The sequence below is a fragment of the Lepidochelys kempii genome, chromosome 1, assembly GCF_965140265.1.
Source record: "Lepidochelys kempii isolate rLepKem1 chromosome 1, rLepKem1.hap2, whole genome shotgun sequence".
Taxonomy (NCBI): Eukaryota; Metazoa; Chordata; order Testudines; family Cheloniidae; genus Lepidochelys; species Lepidochelys kempii.
The window spans coordinates 335272648-335287038 of record NC_133256.1 but is presented as its reverse complement, the minus strand read 5'-3'; positions in this window follow the sequence as shown (position 1 = coordinate 335287038).

Below are 14391 nucleotides of genomic sequence, written 5' to 3'. Positions count from 1 at the left end.
GCTGGGAGCTGGGGGAGTGGAGCGAGCTGGGGCCAGGTCGCTCTGCTTCCCACTGCCACCAGTGAGTGCAGTGGGGGCGGGCCCGACTCTTGCTACCAGTGTCAGGCCCCCTGCTAATCCCCCATGCTGCCCTGGGCCTCCCTACCCTGCTGCTGCCCCCCACAGCTCCTGCCTCCACGGCCCTGCAGCCCTTCAGCGCAGCTTCCCCCCACCCCCTGCGGAGGGGCCAGCCCCCCAGCAGAGTGGCTGCTCCCCCCACAGGGGGGTGCAGGCACTCGGGCTACGTAGGGCACCACCACAGGTAGGGACGGCCCTGCCTCCCTGGTTGTCTCTTTTCCCAGATGAACAGTCCCATTTTTTTCAATCTCTCTTTGTGGAGGTTGTTCTATACCCCTAATAATTTTTGTTGCCCTTCTCTGTACTTTTTCCACTTCTAATATATCTCTTTTGAGATGGAGTGACCAGAACTGCACACGCTATTCAAGGTGCGGGTGTACCATAGATTTATATAGTGACATGATATTTTCTGTGTTATTATCTATCCCTTTCTTAATGGTTCTTAACATTCTATTAGCTTTTTTGACTGCCACTGCACATTGAGCAAATGTTTTCAGAGAACTATCCACAGTGACTCCAAGATCTTTCTTGAGTGGTAACAGCTAACTTAGACCCCATTATTTTGTATGTATAGTTGGGATTATATTTTCCAGTGTGCATTACATTGCATTTATCAGCATTGAATTTCATCTGCCATTTTGTTGCCCAGTCACACAGTTTTGTGAGATGCCTTTGTAACCCTTCACAGTCAACTTTGGGCTTAACTGCCCTGAGTAATTTTGTATCATCTGCAAGCTTTGCCACCTTACTGTTTAACCCTTTTTCCAGTTCATTTATGAATACATTGAACAGAACTGGCCCCAGGACAGATCCTTGGGGGGGCTGCTATTTTCCTCTCTTCACTGTGAAAACTGTTTATTGCTACCCTTTGTTTCCTATCTTTTAACCAGTTATTGGTCCATTAGAGGACTTTTTGTCTCATCCCGTGGCTCCTTACTTTGCTTAAGAGCCTTTGGTAAGGAACCTTGTCAAAGGCTTTCTGAAAGTCCAGTCCAAGTACACTATATCCACTGGATCACACTTGTCCACATGTGTCTTGACTCCCTCAAAGAATTCAAATAGATTAGTGAGGCATGATTTCCCAAAGCCATGTTAACTCTTCCTCAACACGTTTTCATCGATGTGCCTGGTAATTCTGTTCTTACTATAGTTTCAACCAATTTGCCTGGTATTGAAGGTAGGTTCACCGGCCTGTAATTGCCAAGATTGCCTCTGGAGCCTTTTTAAAAAATCAGTCAGCTATCCCCCAGTCATTTGGTACAGAGGCTGTTTTAAGCAGTAGGTTACACACCACAGTTAGTAGTTCTGCAATTTCATATTTGAGTTCCTTCAGAACTTTTGGGTGAATACCATCTGGTACTGGTGACTTATTACTGTTAAATTTATCAATTTGTTCTAAAACCACCTCTACTGATAACTCAATCTGGGACAGTTCCTCAAATTTATCAGCTAAAAAGAATGGCTCAGGTGTGGGAATCTCCCTCCCACTTCTGCAGTGAAGACTGGTGCAAAGAATTAATTTAGCTTCTCTGCAACAGCCTTGTTTTCCTTGAGTGCTCCTTTGGCACCTCAATCGTCCAGTGGCCCCAGTGGTTGTTTGGCATGCTCCCTGCTTCTGATGGACTTACAAAAATTAACAGCAGTTTTTTTTTTTTATTTTGGCAGTTGCTTTTTGAATTCTTTTTTGGCCTGCCTAATTATACTTTTACACTTGATTTGCCAGAGTTTATGATCCTTTCTATTTTCCTCTGTAGGATTTAACTCCCATTTTTAAAGCATAACTTTTTGTCTCTAGCCACAGAGATCTTTTTACTCTGTTGTTTAGGCCTGGTGCCATTTTTTCTAGTCCTCTTACTCTTTATTTTTTTTAATTTGGTGTATACATATAATTTGTGCCTCTACTGTGGTGTTTTTAATAAAGCTTCCATGCGCCTTGCAGGCATTTCACTCTTCTGACTGTTCCTTTTAATTTCCGTTTAACTAGCTTCATCATTTTTGTGTAGTTCCCCTTTTTGCAGTTAAATGCTACTGTGGTGGGTTTCTTTGGTATTTTCCCCCTTACAAGGATGTTACATTTAATTACAGTATGGTTGCTATTACTAGTTTAGGACTTAATCAGACTGTTTATTATTATCATTATTATTTAGCATTTATATTACAGTAGCCCCCAAAAGGCCTCAGTCAGGAATGGAGCTTTGTTGTGTTTGTACAAAAGCTAACACCTATAAAAACACACTTCCTGCTCTGAGGAGTTTACAATCCAGCTCCTCAGCAATGGAATTACTCCCTGTTTCTCTGCTCCCTGTCCACCACCTCCCACATGACATGGACCTATTTCTCGAATATATGACTGCGTACCCAGCAGCTGCCATTGCAATCAGCACTTCTGAAAATAGGACCTAAATATAAATTTAGGTGCCTAAATATAAATTATGAGGCCTACCTTTAGGCATCCATTTTTGAAAAGCTTCATGTTATCCTCTGTCTGATACTGCACAGTGGAAACAAAGAGAGAAGCAATTTTTCATGTGGTACATTTGTATGTAATCCCTGCAGGGTAATAGCTTTCCTACTGTAAATAAGATTTTAATGAGCAGAAAAAATCTGCTTTTAACTTACTGATATTTGTCATAACAGCAATATATTTGAAACTAAATGCATAATAGCATTTAACCACCAGAGGGAATGGTGAGTGCTTGTAGGCTGTCTGAGCCAGGGAAGGGGAAGAGACAGGAGTTAGGAATCCAGATTTCGGGCACTTAAGCTCTATTAACTTTCAGTGAGAGATTGGTGCCTAAGGATGTGATTCCCAAAGGTATTTAGGCTCCTAAGTCACTGAGGTGCTTTTGAAATTTGTACCCTTCTCTCCTCAATGTGTGCAAATTATTGATCCCATCTTAAGTGAGTGAGCCTCTATCCAAACTAGGGAACAATTGCTGAGGCAACATGAGCCTGAAGAGACATAATCCAAGAAACTTCAGTTCTGCCAGCCAATTGACATGCACATTAGTGCCAATAAGGGACAAATAAGTTTTCATGGTTCACTTTTGGTGGTTATCTAGGGCAAAATTGGTGAAATTGCTTTTTCTGATATGGAAAGTTCGTGCTTCATAATTGGGGGTTTAACCTTGCAGCTGACCTCATTGCAGAGATTGCCAAAGTATCTAGGCATAAAGGATGGGAGAGAAGATGGGAATAGGCCCAGAGATAGCTAATTCTCTGGCAAACCTTCACTTCTGAAGAGAGAGCCTTTTCTTTTGTTAGTTACACTTTCTGTAGTTGAACAGACATCATCAAAATCTGCAAGAAGCCCTTTGAACCCAAAATGGGGATTGTTTGTCCGCATTCTCTATTTCTGTGACCTGTCAAAGTGCTTTAGACAAAAATAGACTGTTTTCTAAAATAAACAGGGCAGATTTCACTTGATTCACAGTAAGTGTGTTGTTATTTCGCACTGTTCGTGGTCTGCCAGGCTGGGTGGGCTAATGTGAAAAATTGATATAAGTTTTGTTTTTTCTCCAAATTTGTCATCAGGTATGTTTCCTAATGGAATTCAAGTATGGAAATGAATAATGACAGTTATAAAAATCTCTTTCCATTCATATCAGGGATGTTTTGAAGGAGGCTCCTGGGAAACCCCTTGTTAAAAGTTTTCTCCAAAATGAAAGGTTTCAGAGTAGCAGCCGTGTTAGTCTGTATTCGCAAAAAGAAAAGGAGTACTTGTGGCACTTTAGACACTAACCAATTTATTTGAGCATAAGCTTTCGTGAGCTACAGCTCACTTCATCGGATGCATTTGATGAAGTGAGCTGTAGCTCACAAAAGCTTATGCTCAAATAAATTGGTTAGTCTCTAAGGTGCCACTAGTACTCCTTTTCTTTTTTCTCCAAAATGAAGGAGCAGGTTGAGGTGATTTCTTTGCTTCTGATGGAGTTCAACTCCTCTCTGGAGTCTGCTAAATTAAACTCAAATTTATGACATGCTAAGGAGGGAAAATTTCCCAAGAGCCTGTAAAAAGATTGACAACCCTTTCTGAAGATATTTTATACTGAAAACAAAAATGCAATTTGCTTAGACCTTTTTACATCAGAGCTTATGGCTTTTCCAAATAAGGTTTCTGTGGGATGAAGAGAGAGAAAGAGGGAGATTTCTGAAATACAGTGAAAAAGCTCATATAAAATGGAGAGATTCTATCAGAAAGATAGTCCCCATCAAACCCAGGTTATCTGAAAACCTGAAGGAGAGACACAATTATAGTGAATCAGACAAACAAAATTGTTCACTGTTCTGAACTCTTCAGCTTTTGTTATTTAACTCTTCCACTTGATCTCAGTAAATTCAGAAACATGCAAGTTGGGAAAAATAAAATAAGGAATAGGAAGTTGCTTATTTAAACACTGCTACAAAACAGTCTACATGATCAAAACCACCAGAAGGAAAAAGCAGGTTAATATACTGTAATACCTTAATTTAGTGGATATGCTCTTGTCTCCCTCTTGTGCCTGGCTCTAGCAACTATAATAGCTTATTTCAGAGTAACAGCCGTGTTAGTCTGTATTCGCAAAAAGAAAAGGAGTACTTGTGGCACCTTAGAGACTAACCAATTTATTTGAGCATAAGCTTTCGTGAGCTAAAGCTTATGCTCAAATAAATTGGTTAGTCTCTAAGGTGCCACAAGTACTCCTTTTCTATAATAGCTTAGTGCTTACAGCTAAAGGAATTTTCCTTTATTTCAGATGATGAAAGGTTGGGACTTGTGTGCTGAAGTTCTCAGGTTAAATCCCCACTGATAACCTTGGGGCCTATATGTAGAAGGCCACTATATGTTACAGTATCATCATAAAGACAATTAAAGATTACAGGTCAGGATAGCAGCTGGTGTATGTTGGCTGAATGATGCCAGTTTCCACCAAGTGATGATCTAGTCCTATACGTTTGATCTCTAGTTGATGTAATCAACTACTGACAGTAAAACGCTTAAAAGAAGCATTCCTATTTTGTGAACTCATTGACATGAAAGGTGAATGTCCTGGAGCTGTAGGCCACTGTGTCTATTTTAACATTTAAGTCCATTTAACTCAAAGTTTTGTGTGTAAATTCTTTGTATTTTTCAAACATTTTTTAACATGTAAAAGGCACTCAAGGTAAGTTACTAGGGGATAAGAGAAGTAAGTGAGGGAGGGGGCCTTTCATTAGATTAGAAAGGGGGTTAAAATAGAATCTGCTTGAAATATTTTTGCTGCTTTTCCTTTCAATTTCACTTCATTTTCATTCTGACAATATCAGTGGCTCCCTCAGATGGCAATTCAAGCCACTCCTAGTTCCTAATTGCAGACGCTGATAAAGATTGAGGCTGTGAATTTCAAAAGATAATACTATTTTTTTCCCAATAACATTTAGAAACAGCCCATGGACCGGACTGTTCCCCCAAATCCACACAGGGAGGTGCACATGGATCATCCCCATTCTGCATGGGAAAAGGACTTACCCGACATTGCACCATGATCCCTGCAGATGCCCCTCTGCTCAGCCTCTATGCCGATGGAGGGGGTGAAGACTGGGTTGGCCAGGGAAAGAGTGGTCATGACTGGAGCAGGAATTGGGAGAAATGCACAATGTCCTACTTCCAGTCCTACACGGTTTAGTCAGAAGATAATACAGCTTGCCCTCAATTGGGATCCCAGAGGCAGCTGCAGTCTGGAGAGTCCTTGAGCCATGCTGCCAGGAGCTGAGGAGCACCAATCTAGAATCTCTGGGATTCTGCCAGGTTTGGAGACCAGCCCAGTGGCCTTTTCCACAGGGAGAGGCAAACCTTGCCCCTTTTGGGGACAATAAGGTGGGATCTCAGTGAGGAGACCCTTGTGTAGATTTCCTCCTCCAGAACATTTTCTCAAGAGAGGGATGATCTGGACCTTTGTTACGAAAAGTTAATATTCAGAGTCATTGTAACCACATTCTACTTGGACTCAAAAGTGTAGGAGAAAATAGCTCAGGTATCCTCCAGGAATTTGTGCCCCCTGTTCTTTTGTTAGAAAGATCCAGTGAAAGCTTCATGCTATTAAAAAGAATCATGCCAAATGGAATAGCAGAAGGTGCATAAAAGCTCTGGACAGGAGGCAGAATTAATGGTGCAAAACTGATTTCTCAATTCTCATCACTCAAGACTGTCACAAAGGTGAACGTGCTTTGGAAGGGGGCAATGAAAGAGTGGTGGTTCCTTTATCAGAGCTGAAAACATGAGAGAAATTGCCACAGGAAAACAATATTAATAGTAGGTTTCAGAGTAGCAGCCATGTTAGTCTGTATTCGCAAAAAGAAAAGGAGTACTTGTGGCACCTTAGAGACTAACCAATTTATTGGAGCATAAGCTTTCATGAGCTACAGCTCACTTCATCGGATGCATTCAGTGGAAAATACAGTGGGGAGATTTATATACACAGAGAACATGAAACAATGGATGTTATCATACACACTGTAAGGAGAGTGATCACTTAAGATGAGCTAATACCAGCAGGAGGGCCGGGGGGGCAGAAAACCTTTTGTAGTGATAATCAAGGTGGGCCATTTCCAGCAGTTGACAAGAACGTCTGAGGAACAGTGCGGGGGAGGGATGGGAAATAAACATGGGGAAATAGTTTTACTTTGTGTAATGACCCATCCACTCCCAGTCTCTATTCAAGCCTAAGTTAATTGTACCCAGTTTGCAAATTAATTCCAATTCAGCAGTCTCTCATTGGAGTCTGTTTTTGAAGTCTTTTTGTTGTAATATTGCGACTTTTAGGTCTGTAATCGAGTGACCAGAGAGATTGAAGTGTTTTCTGACTGGTTTTTGAATGTTATAATTCTTGACATCTGATTTGTGTCCATTTATTCTTTTACGTAGAGACTGTCCAGTTTGACCAATGTACATGGCAGAGGGGCATTGCTGGCACATGATGGCATATATCACATTGGTAGATGTACAGGTGAACGAGCCTCTGATAGTGTGGCTGATGTGATTAGGACCTGTGATGGGGTCCCCTGAATAGATATGTGGACACAGTTGGCAACGGGCTTTGTTGCAAGGATAGGTTCCTGGGTTAGTGGTTCTATTGTGTGGTATGTGGTTGCTGGTGAGTATTTGCTTCAGGTTGGGGGGCTGTCTGCCTTAATTGAAGGGACTTTTGGAGTGGCAGAGAGCGATGTTGGAGAGCATAAATAAAGATGAGATTGGCTAAACTGACTTCCACCTCTCTGGAATCTGACAATTAGTTTTACTATCCAGGCAGCTGCATCAGTGGCAGTGATACATAATTAACCCAGGTATAGCCCTGTCCTTCCAAAACACTAATATACAAGATGAATTAAATCTTTAGGCAAATTAAATGCCATGGACTGAGTACAGAAAAAAACATACAGATGCCCTTCAGAATAAATAAAATAGAGGCAAGAGAAGCTAAGTACTGTCTTATATGTATATAGTGCTGTTCATCTGTAGGGATACCAAAGCTCTTAACAGACAGCCTATGATCCCAAGCCTCTTTTGGAAACAACGCGAAAGCTCCTTTTGATTTCAGTGGACAATGGATCATGCTCAGCATACAAAACCAGGAACCCCTTCAGCAATGAAATGTAGCTACTTCTGGAATGGAGGGTAGCAGCTAGTTAGACAATCAGGGCAGAGGTGGGGTAAATAATAGTGGAGGAGGGGATTTTTTAACTAAGGACACCAGAGCAAACTTTAGCAAAGTCAAGCACTGTGATGTTTTTTTGTCTGTGAAAAGCAGACAGAACTTTAATTTTGACCAAACGATCCTACCCAGCTCTCAAAGGAGATCAGATTTTTTGTCCCAGAAAAACAAAGAGTTGAGTCAACATTACGGAGAGTTATATCTATGGATCCAGTGAACCTAGCCAATACAAACCTGAAACTTAGGCCACTACGCCATCCCCTCTGATATACATGAAACATGGCTTGACCCACATTTCAGAGGAAAAGGTTGAACCAGACAGAACAGATTTCTAAATGAGGAGGAAAATATTTTCATTATTTTTATTTATTAAATTCTGGTACTTATGAAGTACATCTGTGTTTCCCCAAATATGGGTTGCCACTTCCTGGAGGAGCATGAAGGAAGCCAACATAGGGGCATTTAGAAAAGCTGGATGAGCACAAGTCCATGGGGCCAGATGTGCTGCATCCGAGGATGCTAAAGGAGTTGGTGGATGTGATTGTAGAGCCATTAGCCATTATCTTTGAAAACTCATGGCGATTGGGGGTGGGGGAGCGAACCCAGATGACTGGAAAAAGGCTAATGTAGTATCCATCTTTAAAAAAGGAAAGAAGGAGGATCCGGCGAACTAAAGGCCAGTCAGCCTTACCTTAATCCCTAGAAAAATCATGGAGCCGGTCCTCAAGGAATCAATTCTGAAGCACTTAGAGGAGAGGAAAGTGATCAGGAACAGTCAGCATGGATTCACCAAGGGCAAGTCATGCCTGACTAATCTAATTGCCTTCTATGACGAGATAACTGGCTCTGTGGATGAGGGGAAAGCAGTGGATGTGTTATTCCTTGACTTTAGCAAAGCTTTTGACACTGTCTCCCACAGTATTCTTGCCAGCAAGTTAAAGAAGTATGGACTGGATGAATGGACTATAAGGTGGATAGAAAGCTAGCTAGATTGTCGGGCTCAATGGGTAGTGATCAAAGGCTCCATGTCTAGTTGGCAGCTGGTATCAAGCGGAGTGCCCAAAGGGTCGGTCCTGGGGCCGGTTCTGTTCAATATCTTCATTAATGATCTGGAGGATGGGGTGGATTGCACCCTCAGCAAGTTTGAAGATGACACTAAACTGGGACAAATGGTAGATACGCTGGAGGGTAGTGATAGGATACAGAAGGACCTAGACAAATTAGAGGATTGGGCCAAAAGAAATCTGATGAGGTTCAACAAAGACAAGTGCAGAGTCCTGCACTTAGGACGGAAGAATCCTACAGACTAGGGACCGAATGGCTCGGCAGCAGTTCTGCAGAAAAGGACCTAGGGGTTACAGTGGACGAGAAGCTGGATATGAGGCAACAGTTTGCCCTTGTTGCTAAGAAGGCTAACGGCATTTTGAGCTGTATAAGTAGGTGCATTGCCAGCAGATCAAGGGACGTGATCATTCCTCTCTATTCGACATTGGTGAGACCTCATCTGGAGTACTGTGTCCAGTTTTGGGCCCCACACTACAAGAAGGATGTAGAAAAACTGGAAAGCATCCAGTGGAGGACAATAAAAATGATTAGGGGACTGGAACACAAGACTTATGAGGAGAGGCTGAGGGAACTGGGATTGTTTAGTCTGCAGAAGAGAAGAATGAGGGGGGATTTGATAGCTGCTTTCAACTACCTGAAAGTGGGTTCCAAAGAGGATGGATCTAGACGGTTCTCAGTGGTAGCAGATGACAGAACAAGGAATAATGGTCTCAAGTTGCAGTGGGGGAGGTTTAGGTTGGATATTAGGAAAAACTTTTCTACTGGGAGGGTGGTGAAGCACTGAAATGGGTTACCTAGGGAGGAGGTGGAATCTCCTTCCTTAGAGGTTTTTAAGGTCAGGCTTGACAAAGCCCTGGCTGGGATGATTTAGTTGGGGATGGTCCTGCTTTGAGCAGGGGGTTGGACTAGATGACCTTCTGAGGTCCCTTCAAACCCTGATATTCTATGATTCTATGGAATGGACAGATGTATATAGTCAAGTGTGAGGTTTTTGTTTTTTAAGTAAACCTCTAAGCTATTATAGTTGCAAATAAAACCCATCAAAACTGCAGCTGGCATGGAGATGGCTGCCTGAGTTAGCAGAGAGCCTGAAATAACAGCTGTATGGTACGAACTGCCATCAGTGTTAACTCAGATGCCAGTGAGGACTCTTTAACTGTCAGCATCCATATTGTTAAATATTTCACTGCTCATCTAAGCAAGTAAGAAAAAAAATAGATTATGAAGATCATTATCAAGGCTTCCTGGTTTGGGGAAGCAGGAAATGTATCCATTGAAATGGGTAGCACTTTAACAACACAAGGCAAGGCTGTAGGGGATTCCAAATTGGTTTCACTTTCCTGAAGAAGGAGGCTTATATTTCAGAAGTCTGGGAAACACAGAAGTACATACTGGTTGGACTGGGCAAAAATTAAGGCAATTAAACAGAGAGGTCCTGAGTCTGCATTCAGATCCATGGGGTGCATTCTTGTGCCAGCAATGAGCCTTTCTGATGTTAATTGGAACTGCTCACACAGATCTGATTGCAGGATTGGGTCCAAGACTCTCTCTCTCTAAAAACTTTAGAACTTTTTTTTTTCTTAAAACTCTTTTCTTTCCTTCCCTAGGGAATGCTATTACAAAGAGCCATTCATTTCAACATTCTAAAAGGATGTGACTGCATTGCACTGAAACAAATACAGTAACTAGTGAAATAGAACCCTGGCATATACACACAACTCTCACTTACAAAGTGAGGTGACGTTGATACAGTATAATCACTCAACAGAAGAGATCATTTAGAGAAGCAGATGTCTCATCTAATGATCCAGATATTGAGAAAGAGGGATCAGCTACTGAATCAGATACATCATTTACTAACCAAGAGATGTCACCTGTTGACGCTGACACATAATTTCTTGAGACAGATATATTATTAAATCAGGCACATCACTTACTGAGTCAACAGTTATAAACTATTATCTACTGAGTCCAATATAATACCTGTTCAAAAGATGCATCATGCATCAGCTGCTACCTACTAACTAAATGTGTCACCTGCTAAAACATTCAGTGTACAATCAGGGGGTCCATGAGTGAAATGCCAGACCTTAAAGTAGAGAGAGGGTATGTTGTTTAAGAATGAACATACTGGATGGAACATGAAACCATGAAATTGACATATACTGGTCACCTCCTTCTCAAGTGTCTAACTGGCGTCCAGTCTCCTTCCCTATCACATTCAGATTCCTCCCCTTCAAAGCCCTGCATGGTTCCATCCTAGCCTACATCTCATCTCTAACATTTTGCAGCTCCCTTGCTCAAGCCCTGACATACTTCAGCTCCCTCTGATACTCCCTTTGTCTCCTACTCCCACAAATGATTCCAGGCCTTTTACACCATGTAGAAAAGGTCAAAGAAGCATAAAGAGGCTCTAAAAACCCTATACACTGCCCAGGGACTGCCTCTGTACAGGAACTGAGGCAGACAGCCATACAGCTCCTCCAAGCTAGGAGTGGGAAGGGTGAATCTGCAGCATGCAGCACTGCAGTGAGTGATTCTGGCAGCCAAAAGAGCAGCCCAGGGAAATTGTTGTAATGTAGACAGGCCCCCAGGGATGTCTAAATTATGCTAGGGGTCACAGAGCACACCAACATAAGTCACCACCAGAGCCTATCACTCTGCCTAGACTGTGAGGGCCATGCTGCACTTTTAGTCAGTCCAGAGGAGCCTCTCGCCTCATGTGCTAAATGCCTGATTTTGCTTGCTGTCAGTAAAATCTATTGCACAACTCCCATTGACTTCAAGGAGTGTCCTGCTTCCTGAACATTCACATGCCTTGACGAGTGAAGGAAATTGCTTACTTTTCATACCAATCATGTGAAACCCAAGAGCTTCAGAACCCTTCTCTTTTGTTTCCCTACAGGATCCCAAAGTTTCACATTGAAAGGGCTCCAGAGTGCTTCTAGAGACCCTGCTTTCTTTTAAAGTGGCAACTGCTAAGTCACTTTCTCAGAAAACCTTATCTGATATCTGGGTCTTATGGTAATTAGAGCTTGCTGAATACTTTAGATTAGATAAAAAGAACAGGAGTACTTGCGGCACCTTAGAGACTAACAAATTTATTAGAGCATAAACTTTCATGGGCTACAGCCCTCTTCATCAGATGCATAGAATAGAACATATAGTAAGAAGATATATATATATATATATATACGTACAGAGAAGGTGGAAGTTGCCATACAAACTGTAAGAGACTAATTAATTAAGATGAGCTATTATCAGCAGGAGAAAAACACTTTTGAAGTGATAGGTTTCAGAGTAACAGCCGTGTTAGTCTGTATTCGCAAAAAGAAAAGGAGTACTTGTGGCACCTTAGAGACTAACCAATTTATTTGAGCATAAGCTTTCATGAGCTACAGCTCACTTCATCGGATGCATACTGTGGAAAGTACAGAAGATCTTTTTATACACACAAACCATGAAAAAATGGGTGTTTACCACTACAAAAGGTTAGCACAAATCCAGGTTTTCTCCCCACCCAAACCCACTCTCCTGTTGGTAATAGCTTATCTAAAGTGATCACTCTCCTTACAATGTGTATGATAATCAAGATGGGCCATCTCCAGCAGTGGGGGGGGGGGCGGGGGGCGGGGAAGAAACCTGGATTTGTGCTGGAAATGGCCCAACTTGATTATCATACACATTGTAAGGAGAGTGATCACTTTAGATAAACTATTACCAGCAGGAGAGTGGGGTGGGGGGAGAGAAAACCTTTTGTAGTGGTAAACACCCATTTTTTCATGGTTTGTGTGTTGTCTGTGCAACTTATTTAATGAGAGCCCCACAGAGCCCTTCTTTGTGGTGTATTGAAAACTCGGTTATAATTGTGATCTATCACTTTAAATTCTCAGAGGTCTTCCTTGTTCTGCTTGCAGCAGATGGCTCTGTAGGGAAGCATGTAATCAGAGTCAGTCTGTGCCAGCAAGCTTTGAGTAAGGGGGATGAATTGTACATCGCTGCCTTTGGGAGCAGCCTGTTTTGTCTCTCTCTATTTCGGGTCCTTGTGTGCCAAGGTTCTGAAGTCTAAGAAATAAAGTAGTGTTACATTGCAACCTTCGAGCAAGAGCATTTTAGGTTTTTATCCAACTTCTCTGTGTGTATGCTGTGAAACCTAACACTCTCTCAACCTTTCATTTTTCATCTATCAGCCAGGGCCCCCCTTTCTCTGGCCAGCAATTTTACAAATGAATCAAAATGGCATGAAGAGTGTGTCCATCTGGCCTCAGAAATCCACTTTACTGGGCAACAGTATATGAGCGCTAGAGAGGTTAAGGAAGAGAATACCAGATTAATGACTTTTCTCACTGTACTTTGGATCAGAACAGAGGCAGGGTAAAAGATAGTTTGATTTTTACTTTATAGTATCACTAGAATTTAATCCCAACTTTATCTGTCTTTCCAGTTATAGTGCTTTGATGTTCTAACATAATGACTGTAAGTGGCTAATGCAAGATACTGATCAAATATATTACAGGGCTGGGTGGCTCCTGTGTACAGAACACTTGTACTGAGTCAAAGAAACTTATTAGGAACAATGACCTGATTTGTACCCGCTCGACAGCCTTCTCCTTACAAAACCACAAGGGCGGAAATATCATGCAAAAAAAGCGACTTGCTTCACCAAGAGAGAGGAACCTACATAGGTGGGCTGTCCAAGAGCTTGTTAAATGTACAAATTCTTTGATGCAGGGACAGAGATGGATTAAGGAAGGGTCCTTGGGCTCTGGAGTCCACAGTGAGAGGGGACTTGAATACAGCACATGAACAAGCAGTGATACAGAACAGCTGATTGCTACTGGTGGCCTTTTTCTGGCCTGGCTCATCTACAGTCCTGACCCTTTACATTTCCTCCTGTCCTGCAAGAATGAAGTATCTTTTTTATTTTTACAGGAACCCAGTGGTGTTCAGTGGAATTCACCTAATGGACAAGAAATCCCCTGATGTCTTTTAAAGGGCCAGGACTGGACAGGAAGAGCAATGATTTGGGAGTGGGTCATAAACAGGAGTCTATTAGGATGAAGAAGAAAATTATGTCAAGGGAGCATTTGAGCACCAAACTTAATATGTCACTAATCTCAGCCCCGGCAATATTTGCTCCCTCTCTCAACTACATTTATTAAAGTAAAACAAGTTGCCCTTGCCAATGACCATGTTATACACACACTGGTAACATTTTACACAACATTATTCACTTTGGCACAGGCCCCCCAAAATCATGAGATTGGCTTAAAAGCATCAGATTTAAAAAATAATAAATTTGGGGTTCTTTTAATTTGCCTTCTGGTGTTGAGTCTTCATGTTTCATGTTTTCAAGCTTTTCTTCACAACCATGATGGAAAAAAAATTAAAAACAAAAACTAAAACTGTACAATGAGTCTCACATAATCACATGCCTCCAAGAGCTGAGGCTTTAACAGCAACATCAAATACTGCAAGACTCTTGATAAAACCACAATGGTTGGCAACACTGCATTTTTCCCAGAGGGAGGACTACAGA